This window comes from Aotus nancymaae, unplaced genomic scaffold (genome assembly GCF_030222135.1).
Source record: "Aotus nancymaae isolate 86718 unplaced genomic scaffold, 86718_ANA_hifiasm-v0.15.2.pri h1tg000011l, whole genome shotgun sequence".
NCBI lineage: Eukaryota > Metazoa > Chordata > Mammalia > Primates > Aotidae > Aotus > Aotus nancymaae.
This window is the reverse complement of record NW_026988422.1, coordinates 15,974,633-15,988,133: the sequence shown is the minus strand read 5'-3', so window position 1 is coordinate 15,988,133 and position 13,501 is coordinate 15,974,633. Positions and strand designations below refer to the sequence as shown.

Below are 13,501 nucleotides of genomic sequence, written 5' to 3'. Positions count from 1 at the left end.
AGGCACTCATGTTTATTGCAGCAGTAGTCACAATAGCTAAGATTTGGAAACAGCCTAAGTGTCCATTAACAGAAGAATGGATAAAAAAAAATATGGGCCATATATGCAATGGAGACTATTCAGCCATAAAAAAGAACAAGGTTCTGTCATTTGTAACAACAAAGAAGGCACAAAAGACAAACTTCACATGTTCTCACATCTTTCTTGTAGCTAAGTATTAAAACATTGAACTCATGGAGGTAGAGAGCAGAATGATAGTTAACAGAGGTTAGGAAGGGTATTTGGGAAGGAGGAGCCCGTGAAGTGGGGATGGTTAATAGGTACAAAACAATAGCTAGAATGAATGAATAAGATCCAGAATTTGATTACCTAACAACATGACTAGTAAAACATAATTTAATTATATATTTTGAAGTAACTAAAAGAGTGTAGTTGGATTGTTTGTAACACAAAGGATAAGTGCTTGAAGTGATGGATACTCCATTTGCCTTAATGTGATTATTAGGCCTTATAGGCCTATATCAAAATATCTCATGTACCCCATTAATATATATACTTACTATGTATCCAAAAATATTAAAATAAAAAGTTTAAAAATGTATAACAACAAATAATGCGGAGACAATCCAATTAAAAAAGTGATGTGCATATGACCATTTCAGTATTGGAGTATTCTGAATTTGACTATATGTTTATTTTTACCAATAAGTTTTATTATTTTATATAATTTTGTTTTGTCATCTAGTATCCTTTTGTTTCCACTCTTAAGAGCTTTCTTTAGCATTTCCTGTAAGTCTTGTAATCATGACCGACCTCTGTTTCCCTTTTTCTGGTTATGTCATTATCCCTCTTTCATTTTTGAAGGAGAGCTTTTGTGGATATCGTGCTTTTTATTTGGCAGATTTTTTTTTTTATTTTAATGCATTGAATCTATTATTCCATTCCCTTCTGGCTTACAAGGTTTTTCTTGAGAAATCCACTCATAGTCTTTTGGATGTTCACTTATATGGGACAAAACTCTTTTCTTTCACTACTTTTAAGAGCTCTCTTATCTTTTACTTTTGACAATTTTGTTCTAATGTGTCTTAGGGCATTCTTTTTGGGATCTCTCTTAGAAGCCTTTATGTTGCGTGAATCTGAGTGTCCATATGCCTCCCAGGATTTGGGAACTTTCTTGCTAGTATTTTTTTGTATTAGTTTTTTTCCTCTTACTCTGGTCTTTCTTCTTCTCTGGGAAATCCTAATTGATATATTTGTACACTTAGTATTGGCCCATAGTTCCTCATACTTTCATCACTCAATTTCAGTCTTTTTCTTGTTGTTCCTCTAGGTGGGTAATTTTAAATTACCTGTCATGATGTTCACCAATTCTTTTTCTGCATGATTGAGTCTGCTGTTGAAGCCCAGTATTGAATTTTTCAGTTCTGCCTTCATACTTTTCAGCTATAGGATATCTGTTTGGTCCTTTTTTTATGGAATATAACTATAAACTAATATAAACTAAATATAAATTAATATATTTATATAATATCAATATAAACTAATTTTTAAATGAATTGTTTGCCTAATTATATTAGATGTATTTTGCCTAATTACATCTCACTGGACTTACTGAAAATGATTATTTTGAATTTTTTCCCTGCAATGGCAGGACTGCTCTGAGACAGCAGGCAAAAGGAACTGGAACTAAATAGAAGCTCCCTTTTAGGATCCTCAACCAAGACAAATGACTGTCACCTAAGGCATTAGTGTGTATGACTTCTTCCAGGCCCCTTTGTAGCTGGTTTTGATAGCAGGAGGATGGAACTGTTTCCCTGTCTGGAACTGAAACCACTGGCAAGTATGTCATATGGGCTTGATTCTACTCTCTCAAAATGGCCTTCTTAGGTCTTGGGTGACACTAGTGTTCACAACCCCTTGAGTCCCCAAGTTTCAACTAGAGCACTTTTTTTTTCCTTGGATAGCTGGAAAATTATTATTGCTGTGGGGGTTTATGCCTAAGGGATCTCCTATTCTCTCATGTAGGGTATTGAAGAACAAGAATAGGACAGAGAAAATATTTAAAGATTTTAAGAATAAAGGTTAAAAATTCCCAGATTTTGTTAAAGGCATGAAGCTTAATAAATTCTAAACACAATAAATTTGAAGAAAACAATACTTAGGAACATCCTAGTAAAACTGCTAAAAACCAAAAATTATACTTTATTTAAAATTGGATGAAGTGTTAAGGAGACAGCATAATGTCTTATATGAGCATAATTTAAGAAAGGTGAGTAAATAGCAGAAAGTAGTGTTTAAGTACATGGGATTTAGGGTCTCCCTCTATCAACCGCTGCCACTTACTAATTTTATGGCCTTGAGCCCATTTATTTTCTTTGAGCATCATTTTATTTCTTTATACAATCATGATAATAATGAAAATAAAATTACTTATATGACTGATATACAGATTAAATAACATATGCAAAACTCTTAGCAAGCACTTAGTAGTAGTTGCATAAATATTAACTATTGTTACTTTTCTTTTTCTGAGTGTCTTTTTGCTAGTTTGTACCTCTTCTTAATCCTCACCATTGTAAATAATTTTTCTTTCTCATAATACCTTTATCTCGGTTTATAAGTGTTCAATGGTCTTATACAAGAGTTGAGGTGCTTTTCTGTTTTCTGTGGTCCAATTTTTGTAACATAGATCTCAAAAGATTTTTGAAGATTTATTAAATTTTATATTTAAATGTGTTGGGGCCTGGTAATATGTGTGTATGTGCATGTGTGTGTATGTTTATATAAATGTCTAACCATATATGTTTTATCTTTATTTATAATTGTCTATCAGGGTTTCTAGTTCTTTTCAGGCCAGTTATATTTTTCTGCAAAAATTGTTCATATCATCTCATTTGTAAAATAACTTGAATATTTAAGTCAAATTAGCATAAAGTATTTCATGGTATTCAGTAATCACTTTAAATGTCCAAATGGAATTTTTTCTCTTTAATTTTGTTTATTTAAATCTTTTTTTATGATAAAAATTCCCAAAGATTTTACTACTTTATTAGTCATTAAAAAAACATTTAATTTTGTTGACTGTCTTTAACATTTTTATTTTTCATTTCCCTTATGTCTGGTATTATTGTTACTTTGCGGTTTGTACATTTTTTTTTATTTTACTTTTTTGTATCTTTTCTAACTTCTTGATAATTTTAGTCTCATCTTTTCTTTTTAGTATATGAATGTAAAGTTGTACTTTTTTCCCTAAGACTGTTTAGCTGCATCCCATTAGTTTTAATATATAGTCATGCATCTCGTAATGACAGAGATACATTCTGAGAAATGGATTGTTAGGTGATTTCATCATTGTGTGAGCATCACAGAGTGTACTTAGATAAGCATAGATAGTATGGCCTATTATACACCTAGGCTGTATGGTATAGTCTTTTGCTCCTAAGTTATAATTAATACAGTGAATGGAGCTTGCAAGACTAGAAGTTGCTCTGAGCAAGTTAGTGAGTGAGTGGTGAATGAATGTGAAGGCCTAGGACATTACTGTATGCTACTGCAGACTTTATAAACACTGTACACTTAGGCTACACTAAATTTATGTAAGTTTTATATTTCTTCAATAATAAATTAACCTTAGCTTGCTGTCAAGTGTTTTACTTTATAAACATATTCTTTAACTTTTTGAATTATTTGTAATAACACTTAGCTTAAAACTCACATACATTGTATAGCTGCACAAAAATTTTTTTCTTCACATCTTTCTATTTTTCCCATTTAATTTTTTTTTTTTTTTTTTTTTACTTTTAAACTTTGCTAAAAACTAACAAAAATGCACACATTAGGCGAGGTGTACACAGGGTCAGGATCATCGCTATCACTCTCATCCACCTCCACATCTTGTCCCACTGGAAGGTCTTCTGGTGTAATAACATGCATGGAGCTATCATTTCCAATAACAATGCCTTCTTCTGGAATATCCTCTGAAGGACCTACCTCATGCTGTTTCACTGTTATCTGAGGTTTTAGCAATTCTGGAAAAGATTGATCATCATTTCAGATATTGCCTTTTTGTCTTTATCTGTTCATTCTCAAATACTCATTAGATATGTGATAGAGTTTTTTTTATTTTGTCCTTTACACCTCCTAATATTTTAAAAAAGATTTTCTATCTCTGTTTTTATGGTGAGTAAATTCCTTGGAATTATCTTTCAGTTCAGTAATACATCCTTTAGCTCCATTTAATGGGATGCATTCTCACTTCAGATACTAATTTTAATGACAATTTCATTTCTGAAAATCTCTTTATGTTTTTATCAAATCTGCCTTTTTCATAATTTCTTTCTTTCTTTCTTTTTTTTACCTTTAGATTAGTTCCCTAAGACTGTGCCCTATTTTGAACTTAATGCTTATATGTCATTTAAACTTTTTCATATGCTGGCTCATTTATGGATGAACTGTTCCTTGGGTTTGATATTTTTGATATATGAGCTCTTTTTCGTTGGTGTTTGCTTTTTCTATGAGACTCCCACGTGACCTGAGTTGTTGAAGGTGTCCTGCTAAAGTGGATTTGTTTCTTCTAGGTATTCCAAATATATTAGTAGGTTGCCATTCTCAGTGATTGCAGTTATTGCAAACTTTCTTTGTGCCCCCAAATTTCTCGAGTTATTACTGAGTTAGAAAATTCTCCTGGGGGTTTGTGGCAGAATCACAGTAATGCCAAATACCCTGGACTATCTTCTTGATTTCTAAATTTCTTTCTTATAAAACATTTTACAACTTTTATGTATATAATGTTTATATATTCATACAGATATGTTTCTATAGGACCTTTATATAATAGAAACATTTCTGTGTGAATATAGCCTTACACTGTAAAGGAAACTCTTTCCTATTTCTTTGGCTTGAATGTATTTCCTATACCTTTACATTTTAATAGAAACATTTATATGTGAATATAGCCTGCACTTGAAAGGAAACTCTTTCCTAATCCTTTGACTTGAATGCTTTTCTCCAAGGCATTTGTGGCCAAATCCCTGCTTCATTTCTTTTGGGTCTTTACTTGAATGTGATCTTTCCATAATTTCTTTGCTGGTCCCCCTATCTAAAACTCCCAATCCCATCATTACTTTCCCCTTTCCCTGCTTTATTTTAATTCCTTAGCACAGATCATTGTCTGTCATTCTATATGTTTATTATCAGGCATCCACAACAAATATTATAATCTCCATGAGATCAGAAATTCCCGTCTATTTTGTTCACTCCTAAATCTCTACCACTTGGAACAATATCTGTCACATAGTAACTACTCAATAAACATTTTAGAATAAATGAATGAAATATCCAATAGTTGTATATTGTGTGCCTTGTCCTGAACTAGGCGATGATGATACAAAAGAAAGAAAAATGAACTAGATTCTAGCTCTCATGAAAACAATGGTCCTGTAGGGAACATAGACTATTAAAATCACAGTTTATCACTGTGATTGACAAATGCTATGCATTCAAATGAACTCTTGATGATCTTATTGGTACCAGGTAGATATTCCCTGAGAAGTACGGGGAAGGGGTGATTACTTTTGATATACAGTGCATCTCAGACTTCTTATTCCCTTGTTCTATCTGAATATTGACCAGATAATACACATACACATACACATACACATACACATACACATACACATACGCATACGCATACACATACACATACACATACACAGAAAAGATAATGATTTAGACAGAAAGCAGTTTTAATGAGGGAGCTGACATAAGTTTGACCAAATTAGTAAGAATACTGAAAGCAACTAAGTATGAAAATAGAATTTCCGATGAAGTATTTTTGGTACCAGGTTTTTCTTTCAGGGTTGGTAGCCACTGTCTGATGAGCACAAAATGCAAAGAATTGGCCTAACTCTACATTCTGCTGCCTTGTAATTGTACCTAAAGAGCAAGAACACATTTGCCTTTTATACTTTTGCAGGTAGTACATAGGAAAGGATATGCAGTTACTTTATTATAGTAAATAATAAAGTTCATGTCTATATTTACAAAGTTGAGTTTTCAGCATGTGAAATGATGTGAAGAATGTTAAATCTCTAATATGTGTTTAATGTACACTTCAGTTGATTTTTCTCCAACTATAATAGTAGCAATTATTTTACTTATATGAGGGGAAGACTACGTCACCTAAGGGAAAAGCTAATAGATTTCATTGCAGTTTTTGTAAATTTTTTTCCATTTCTAACTGCTGTGAAATTCTTGCTACTCTGTCTTACACGTGTTTTTTACTTAATATCCCTGACACCCTCTTACTTTTTTCTGCATTTGAGCCCTTATTTCCTCTGTGTTTCCCTACCTAAAATGTTATATCCTGGTTATTTGGTGAAGTTATAACTTATTCTTGATGCAGACACTGGCTGGCCAAGGTAAAGGACCAATTGATAGTGAGCCCCGTCTCCTAAATGCCATAAACAATGCTAATAGCTACTTGTATACATATAATCTCATTAAGTCATCATAAAAACATAAAATTTTATATAATATAAAAATTTTGCCTAGGACACATACCAATAAGCTTTAATTCGAACTCAAAATTTCTAATTGAAAGTGGTTGATGGTGTTGTGATTCCATTGCTTTTTCTAGATATTATACCTTCATCCTACCTAGAATTGCTTTTGAAGTTTTTCTAACTTGTCTTTGATTAAATGGAATTTACAATAAAAGATTTTCTATGTTATCAAGGCTTCCACAGAGTTGAAATGAAAACACCTTGTAGGGGTAGCTGTTAGCTGCCTACTTTTATAGTTTCTTTTGATTGAAAGCTGCTGCTCTAAATTTGCTGCTCATATTTTTGAACTCATATTTGTCTTATACATCTCACAAATACGTATTGAGTGTTGACTGTGTGTCAGGCACTAAACTAGACCCTGGGTATAGAGTAGTGAACAAAATAGTGTGGCCTCTATGAAGTATACAATCTAGTGGGAAAGAAAGAGATAATAAACATATAAGCCAGTAATCACACCAATAATTTAAACTGTCATATATGCCACCAAAGAATAAAGTAGTGGAGGTGTCTGTCTCAGGAACTATAGTCAGAGGAGGTTTTTTAGAGAAAGTGTAAGAACTACATAATTGGTTAGTAACTGCAGAACCCTTTCAGTGAACTCTGTGTAACAGCTTCTCACATGAGTATCTGTTAACAGGTGAGATTTGGATGACTCACTCTTGCCCATTGTGGGACCAAACTAACCACGCTTTGTAATCTGGTGTTAATATTTGAGACTCAATTCTCATAATTTAAGTTTGTACTGATTAAGTGGAAAAAGAAGTGGAAAAAGTACAAGAAAATAGATTGGAAGATTAGTCCCTTAAAGACTGTAAATAACTTGTTTAGAATGTGATTCCTTAATTTTATTTTATTGCATTTTAGGTTTTGGGGTACATGTGAGATTCCTTAATTTTTTAATGCAATATGAATTTTACTAATCATTAGGAATACTTGCTAACACAATTCATGCAACATTCCTTTAGCCAAAATTTAAGGCATACCTACCACATATTATGATACTGTGCTAAGTAAAAACTACAGTAATGGTTTAATGGTGAATAAGAAACAAATGCTTGTCCCCAGGTTTACAGACTTATGTAAAAAATAATTACAGTGCAGTAAAATGATTATTATGACAAGATTAGACACAGGACATCAGATTTTGGAGGCTATAATATCTAAACTAAAACCCCAGGGATGTATAAAAGCAGGCCAGTAAAATTTTCACATTTCCTGAGAATAAATCATTCATTTGAATAGCCATAACTTCAAGTTTAGAATGTTTTGAAAATATAATTTTTAATATTTTCTAAATTTTAGGTTTTTAAAATATATTTTCTTAATTTGCTCTTCAACTTGTATATAAAAAGTTAATTAAGTTTAAGTAAAGTAATAAAAATGCAACAACTATTTTCTCCATAATACACTGTGAAGTGTGAATTATAGGACAATTAGAATTATTAACAGTGTATTATAGATCAGTATTCTACTTGAGAGTTCAAATTCATCATGTTTATACATGAAATTTGATATTGTTTCGTTTTAAGTGGTAGCTATTAATACTAGAAAATTCAAATTTGACAGTATTTTAAAATAAGCTTTAGTTTTTATGCATTTTATAGCTTTATCACAGCTAATCTGACCTAAGGTCTAGACAGACCAACTGTGCCTTTGGGTTTAAGAGTGTTTATCATATGATTTCCTTTTCCTTCCTTATTGCCCGTTTTCTGTTTCCAGTTCACAAGGTTGATAAACAGATAACTGTGCTTGTCACACTTCTCTTTCTGATAGGCAGATAGCTTTTCAAACATGAAGGGGCAAACCTAGCCCAGTAATTCACAGAAATAAGCATAAGGTTTTCAAGTCTATGTTTAAATGTATAGTTCTTCCTACTATTCATAGGACTTTCTTTCCAGAGAAACTGCAGAAGCCAGGCACCTCAATTTTTAAAGCAAAATTGGCTTTATTGATGAGTAAAGTGTACGTTTTATAATAACCGTTTAATAATGATATAACATTCAGCTCTGTAGTGGGTCCAGAAGGACCAAATACATATTAAATACAATAAAATTATTTTGGATCACATAGTCTTCTCTTAAAATACCAAATTTAAAATGTGAAGCATGTAAAATATTCCTATGGATGCTTAGAGCTCTTTTATGAAGCCACTGTACCCACAGACCCAGGTGAGACCCTTTTTAGTATGTAAGTGGATTAGCAAGTAGATTTATTAATGGTGTAAGGGACATCTCTTGCCAGGCCCAACTATTGATAAACCATTTCTGTATTCTGTAACATAGAATTGGACCTATCCCACTGAAGAACATAGCTGTGCCAACCTGGAAGTAAAAAGAGCTTAAAAAAAAAAAGCTCAACACTCTGTAGTGTATCTGCATCTGGAATGGTGCTAATAGTAACTTCATCCCATGTGACTGAAACAACTCTAGCAGTTACATGATCTGTGTACGAATCTGAAGACACACCACTTAACAACTCAGGATCTGTGCCTTCTTTTAAATCAAAACACAAATGGGGACTAGAACAACATCAGTATGCATCCGTTTCTGTCTTCCCAGCCAATAAGAAAAAAATTGACTGTAACATTTTTTTACTTAGAGTTGCAAACCTCATAGATAAGGCTCTGGTCATCAGCAGGATCTCCTTAGAATACATACAAAGGTGATAAGGGCCCACATGTGATTGCTAAGAACATCACACAGCACCTTGATCCAATTCCAGTTGAGTAATTGTATTCATTTTGTCCTTATTTTCCTTTTCCTTATTGTTTCAGTTAAATGTGGAAAATGTTCCTTCATTTTTCACCCAGTGAAGTTCGGCAATATTGCTGCACACATTATTTAGACTCTACTGCCTTCCTAGTCAGTACTAGGAATGGAGCTTAAAAGTGCTGGTTAGAAATGTTACTGTGGCTATTACTAGTGTTGCAGTGTTTCCTGATTCAGAAATGTTCTGTGAACACCAAGCCCATGACTGGCTTTTGGATGAGCTGCTGGACTACAGGGTGATGTCTTGAACAAGTCTTCTTTATCTCCTTGCTCCCTGCCTAGCTTAGTCCCTTAGCTTAAAGGGACATACATGCTCTCCCTTTTAATACAACTATGATAGTACTAACAGTTCACTTTTATCAAATGCTTACTTCATGACTAGCACTGTGCTAGTTCCTTTATATAGCTATAACATATAATCTGCATAGACAACTTCATAGGGTGAGTAACATGATCACCATTTTACAGACAGAAAATTTAAATTGCTTAGGATCACAAAACTAAAGAGGAGAAGCTGGAATTTGATTCCAGATTTGTCTGATGGCAAAAGCTAAGTGCTTAACTACCACCCTACCTCATAACTCTGCTGCTTCCCAGAACTCTAATCCACAGTCTATGGATCATTGATCACACAAATAGTTTCTTAGCTTCTCTTAGTGCTTGTCACCACTTCACACAGGCTGACCCCATTGACCTCAACATTGGAATCATCCTGTAGCACTGGCCTCAGAAGGGCAGCACTGATTATGTTTACAGGCCACCAGGAAACTTGACTGCTATTGAGAGAATCTCTACACTGAATCATGTTATCTGCATAACAAAAGTGGTTCGCTCTATCTTCTTTTCTTTCCCTGGTGGTGCTGTCATAACAGTTTCTTTTAACAGGATTAACCAGTAACTAACTTATTTACTTTGGTTTCCAATAAATAACTGCAGCCTGTTAATAATTGTGCATGTGTTTTATGTGACCTTGGATAAACTGAGACAATCTTGCACATCTGCATTCTAGATTGGATCACTATTCTTCATACTTAATCTCCTATTAGTAACAGTCCATTAGCAAAAAGTAGATCACATAAGGAAAAAACTTAAATACTTAATTTGCTAGTCCATTTTATAGGTGACAGTAATACAGGTGACTTTTTATTGTTACCTAAATTCAAGTGTTTGCTCAGATATATAAAAGAATAAGCCAGTGTATGTTTTCTTGCTTTAAAGTGTGCCAAATCTGTCACAAATGCCTTGAACTGTATTGTATTAACATCTTTATGTGAGCTGTGTCTAAACATTTTTTAGTGTTTTAGATTGTTAGCTCAGTGAGGGTAAGGTGCATCCTAATTTATCTTTTAGCACATTGCAATGCCCAACACAGCACCATGCAGGTAGTAGGTGCTTATTGAATTCTATTGAATTAGTGAATAAGTTAGGCTGTACTAGGTTGAAGAGATGTGCAGTCCTAAATTATTCTTGCCATCATTTCACTCTGCATAATAAGTAAAGAAGTTTTACTAAGATGATTAAAAATGTGTTATTGAATTACTTGTGTAGATTCCAAAGCAGTGGGATAAAAGAGACCCTGGCTGTGCCCCTTTGAGGAAGCAGTGAGGGTGTGTTTCTCATTGTAGGTACAGTTAGTGGGTTTAATGTGTGACTGAATTGATTTATTTCTCTTAGGAAGACTACATTTATGAATTCCATATAGCATTTTATAACTTTTTCCTATTACCCCTACTCTGCCTACTATTATTTTTTCCTATTAAAAAAGTAATGCTTATTATAGAGAATTAACTAATACGAAAGTAAAAAGAAAAATTCAAATCATCTATAATCTTATTTTCCAGATATAATCGCTCTTAATGCTTCGTTTTCTTCTTTTTTCTTATTCATATAACTTTATACTGTCCATGTAATTGGTGCCCTATATGTTTAGATAATGTTATAGCATCATAATACTATAAATGTGCATTTTCCCATGAAATTTAAAATATTCTTTTAAGGTACCTTGTTAAATTTTGCCAAATATTTCTTTATATGGATGTGCTCTGCTTTATTTAATTATTTTTCTATTAGATATTTATTTTGCTTATAGTTTTACCATCTTTATTAGATATTTAGGTTGCTTATAGTTTTTTACTATCATAAAATTTTCTTTTTTACATAAACTTCTGTTGGTTTTCCATTATGTTATATTCCTGGGACTAAAATTACTGAGTAAAAATATTGAACTTTGAGTTCTTGTACATAGTACTCAATAGGTTTCAGGAAACCATTTTGTAATCCACACTCCCATCAGAAGCATATGAGGATGCTATTTTATTGAGCCATCATCAAAATTATTACCACTACATTCTTTAAAGCAAGTGTTATAAAGTAGACTTACTAACTATAATATGTTGCTGTCATCAGCTGTGCTCAGCAGAACTATATCAATTAAACACATCAGTTTGCTTTCAAAAAGAATTATGAATTTTTTATTTTTATTTTTATTTTTAGATCGAGCCTTGCTCTTGTTGCCCAGGCTGGAGTGCAGTGGTGCAATCTTGGCTCACTGCAACCTCTGCCTCCCAGATTCAAGTGATTCTCCTGCCTTAGCCTCCTAAGTAGCTGGGATTACAGGCACATGCCACCATGCTCTGCTAATTTTTGTATTTTTAGTAGATACAGTGTTTCACCACGTTGGCCACGCTAGTCTTGAACTTTTGACCTCAGGATCTGATCTGCCCACCTCAGCCTCCCAAGGTGCTGGGATTATAGGCATAAGCCACTGTGCCTGGCTAGAATTACGAAATATTTTTAAGGATACCAGCAGTTCGGAGGCTGCATGTTGCAATACAGTTTCCACCTAAATCTAAATGTTTTTCAGGTCTAATTGTAAACTGCTACTTTTGTTTAATGTGGACTTACCTAGGCTTCTGTATCAATACTTACTCCACTGGAAGTTTTAACAAAGTGTGTTGGGTTGAGTCATTTTTCATTATATCTGATTCCTTCTTGTAGCAATCAATTTTATTTCTATTTGCTGTTGTAACCTAAAGTTAATGAACATTCAAAGTTTACTTTTATTTATTCATGCATTTTTTTTGCTCTACAAAAGCACCTTTCTTCCTCATCAGCGTTCTATCCAAACTGAGTGCAGATGAATCAGAGTAGTTTCATTTTAGAGAGCAGCAGTCATATTTGTATTAGGAAGGCAATAGTCTTGGAAGAATACCAAAAAAAAAAATCATTTTAAAGTGTTTGCCTCATTCTCTACTGAAAGCATTTGCGTTTCAGAGGCCATGGTGAGTCAGAGTCCCTTGCTGGTACTTATGATATATTGCTAAGGGACTCGTGTGTGTGCGTGCGTGTGTGTGTGTGTGTGTGTGTGTGTGTGTGCGTGTATTCAGATATATGAAATATCCTATGGGGAAAATATTGATAAAAAATAATTCACCTCTTTATGCACCGAAACTTCTCCTAATTCTCTGCAGGAATTGTTGCAACATAAATACTGGTTCCAACTTAGTAAATTAATTTTTACTTATATTTGTTTTACATTTCAGAATACCTGATAAATTGAAAGTTTGTGCCCCATAGCTGCACAGGTATGTATATGAATTACCTATAACTATATAAATCTATATATTAACTAACAAGTTACAGTATTTTTATGTTGATTGTTTTTGTAATGTAAAAATGTTAATTGTTGCTTACAGATATTGACAGCTTCAGCCTCAAAGGATAGTACATTTTATACATATATTTTATTTTATTCTATTGCAAGAATCAAGTAAACATTTCTAAGATTTGATGAGGCAGAATAATTTTAATTACAAAGCATTCATCTGGTGAAGAGATTATAGAGTATTTTATGGAGTTGTACTATTAAAGTGAATGGTGAGTCACACCATTGCAAAACCACATTTTTGTCATTATTATTTTATTTAAACTTTTTTTTGCTGTTTTTGAGTTTATTTTCTGTGATGGTTGCTTTAGGTATGGAGTGGTTGCAGATGTACTGTCTGCTGCACTGTCTTAAGCACTAGACGAATGGGAAAAAAATGTTTGCACCTGTTTAAAATCTCAACCATGCGGTGTTGTGGTTCCTGGGCAACAGGCAGGAATTCTCAAAAGCTTGGTTGCACCTGCTCAATTGTTGCTTGCAGCTGTGTCATATGAGTGAGAGCACAG

General features: G+C 33.2%; 1 protein-coding gene across 20 annotated transcripts in view; it reads left to right on the top strand.

Moving 5' to 3' along the window:
* The window catches only part of ZBTB20 (zinc finger and BTB domain containing 20), an 822,970-nt gene that overhangs the window by 225,844 nt on the left and 583,625 nt on the right, over positions 1–13,501 (top strand). For all 20 annotated transcript variants that reach the window (XR_010341998.1, XR_010341999.1, XR_010342000.1 and 17 more), the window contains one exon: positions 12,874–12,915. The gene's annotated coding sequence lies outside the window, so the exon portion shown is untranslated. The remainder of the gene's footprint in view (positions 1–12,873; positions 12,916–13,501) is intronic.